The sequence below is a fragment of the Sinocyclocheilus grahami genome, unplaced genomic scaffold (genome assembly GCF_001515645.1).
Source record: "Sinocyclocheilus grahami isolate Dianchi unplaced genomic scaffold, SAMN03320097.WGS_v1.1 scaffold545.1, whole genome shotgun sequence".
In the NCBI taxonomy this organism is placed as follows: Eukaryota; Metazoa; Chordata; class Actinopteri; order Cypriniformes; family Cyprinidae; genus Sinocyclocheilus; species Sinocyclocheilus grahami.
The window spans coordinates 22497-25721 of record NW_015505724.1 but is presented as its reverse complement, the minus strand read 5'-3'; positions in this window follow the sequence as shown (position 1 = coordinate 25721).

Here is a 3225-nt window from a genome sequence, read left to right as displayed (position 1 = left end):
AAAAGAGTCCATTTCTACTGTGCACTGTGTCTCTTCCTATGGAAAAGGCAGTGATTTTCCCTGCTCACATTCCTCTGGGTCATAAAACCAGTGATAACAGCATTAGTTGCCATGGGGACCAGGGGCCTGTTCTGCTTTCCTGAGGTGTTATGCATTTCGGGGAAGGGTCCATATGTCCTCATATGGCTTGTTAACTGAGGGGTGTTACAGAGTATTTGTTAAATATAGTTAACAAAATATATATTGTGTGTTTGATTGGTCCAGACGCTACATTATAATTGAAATTAGACCAGGAGCGCAGTTACCAAGAAAAAACAACATCTATTAAGACAAGAGGCTGTGGAAGGCCTTAAGAGGACTGCTGAGTGGTTGATTGAAACAGGAGTATTGATTGGATAAGCCAGTTATTGTAATATATTCATATTGCCAGTTGCGAAGACATAAAATTAAAATGGTGTTTAGTGCATGATTTTAGAGCAGTGTAGCAAATTAGCTCAAAAGGGAAATATTTATAATTAATTATAACTGGTTATAATTAATAATAAATATTTAGAATAGATGTTAGAATTAACTGTAGCAAAATCAATATTACAATTATTTCATCTGTCCTTCCAGACAATATAATCATTTATCAATTCAAGGAAAGATTATTTTCCTGGCCAAGAAAGAATAACTTTCCTTCATAAAGTACTCTTATTAACTTAGCATGTAGCAAGGGATCAACCTTCAGTGACGAATTGTGAGCAGCACACAGAGACAATCAATTGTGAATATAAGGGATTTAATAAATGAAACTACACCTAACTTACAACAAGACTAAGCAAAACACATATATACAGAATGAAGAAAAGTAAGGAAGAGAGAGAGAAGAGCAAAAGAATGGCAGTATTTCACATAAATTAACCACAACCTAATGAGATTCATCAAAGAATCAAAAATCACCTTAAAGGGGGCTCAAACTTAAACACATCTAAATAGTTGTAAATGGTTACTTGCATTGGCTTTGATTGCTGAACAAGACTCCTGATGCGGTAGACAACGGAGGTTCTTGATGAGCTCTTTTAGTGAGCTGGAGGTTTTGCTCTGGTTCCTCTGAAGATAGGAAAGTCCACATCGGATCGACAAAGTTACTTGAAGATAAAAACTGCCGGAAAATCTAACTCAAGAGGAGAGTTTTGAAGTGTCTTGGATAGTGTCCGTCTCAAAAAGAAGAGGTTTTGAGCCAAGATTAGTCTGAGCTGGTAATTTATATGCAAATGTCAAAAGGCTAAAAGGGGTCTTTTAAGCCATAAACAGTCCAACGCTCATGCATGATCCTACGCAGACGCTACAATAGTATGATGCGTTTCACAATCACATAGTGTACATCATTGTTTGAGGAATAAAGAGCATATCATTTTGATACCAAGAATGAAACCTCTAGAAGATCTTAAAGCAGAGATACACTCATATACCTGAATATAAGCATTGAGAGTCTAACTAATACAAATAAAGAGTTGTAATTAGGCTAATTAGGCTAAGAGAGGTATAATATATAATATAGGTAATAGGGAAATATATAGAAATATATATATATATAATATATAATATAGGTAATAGGGAAACATACAAACAACACATGCATATACCAGATACAATTGTAACTGATTAATTATAGTCTAAATAAAGATAATGTCTAGCACCCATATAAATGTAGAATCTGGGGCCAGGACTGTAATTTAAATGCAAATGTCTAAAGGCTGAAAGGGTCTCTGAGACATTAAGCCCCCATGACCCTCAATGATCCTAAGCACACGTTACAGAATCCTCCCTTTTGGCTGATGAAGTTCACGTGCAAACATCGTCAGACAACAGTTGTCATGATGGTCGGACAGCAGGTGGATCATGATGATCGGATGGCAGGTGGATCCTGAAGGCCGGATGGCAGGTGGTTTCTAATCTTGGATCCTCAGCTTGTGATTTAACCTTGGTCAGGTTCAGCATTGTCTCCACCTGGGTCCCTCTTTTCCGGTGGCTCTGTTTGAAGGTTCGAGGAAGGGCAGCTGTGCACCTGTTCAAGGAACTTTTGCACCCCGTTGACTCTGTTAAACAGGACAAAGGTAAGGCCAAGAGCTAGGGTGTACCCAATTGCTGTGGCGAGGCAAAGTGCCGTGTTGGCAGAGGTCCAGGATCGGGCAATGAGAAAGGTGGTCTGGACAGGAAAACCGAGACAGTGCTTGGAGGGCTGTGTCGATTGGGCTGATGTCAATCATCTGGGACCCCCCTTCCTCAATGCTCAGTTCCAATTCTGTCTTTCCATGCCAGCAGCCACATGTCTCTTGATCTGGTTATGATGGACCCATTTGAAAACTGGTTCTTTCTGTCCCTGGCTCAGCTTGATAGAGTTTGTTCCCAATCTCATGCAGTCCCGTCCAGTGTGGCAGAAACTTCTTTGATAGCCAATGAGACGTCTGTGTGAAACGGTAGTACTAGACCTTGTCGCCCACATCCAGTTCTTTGTGTGACGCCTTCCGGTCGTAGTATGCATTCTGGCCTTCTGCGCTCTTTTGGAGTCGTCGTTGGGCAAAAGCAAATGTGGTTCTCAAATGCTGGTGTAGTTCATCAAGGTATTGATGAGTGGTGTAGGTGACAAGGTTGGAGTCGTCTCCTGGCTGGTACAGCAGGTGCAAGGGCGTCCAAATGTGGTTCTCAAATGCTGGTGTAGTTCATCAAGGTATTGATGAGTGGTATAGGTGACAAGGTTGGAGTCTCCTGGCTGGTACAGCAGTTGCAGGGGCAATGTCATTTGCCAGCCTGTCATTAGTTCAAAGGGAGGCACACCTGTTGACTCATGTGGAGTTGCTCTGATGGCCATGAGCACCAGGGGATGTTTCACATCCCAGTCCTTCTGGTTAGCAGACACGTATCTTCTTAGCATGCTGACCACAGTTTGATTCATCCATTCCACTTGGCCCGAAGAAATTGGATGGTGACTGATGTGCAGTTGTGCTTGTACTCCCAGGAGTTTCCAAATCTGCTGCATGATTTCAGCTGTGAAATGGCTCTGTCTGAGTTGACTCTCAGTGGCAGCCCGAACCTGGAGAAGATGTGATTCGTCAGGAGGTATGCTGTAGTTTGAGCAGTGTTATTGGGTGCTGGGAGGCATTCTACCCACTTTGTGAACTGGCACACGACTGTGAGGAAATACTTGTTGCCCCTTGTTGACCTGGGTAAGGGTCCGACCCA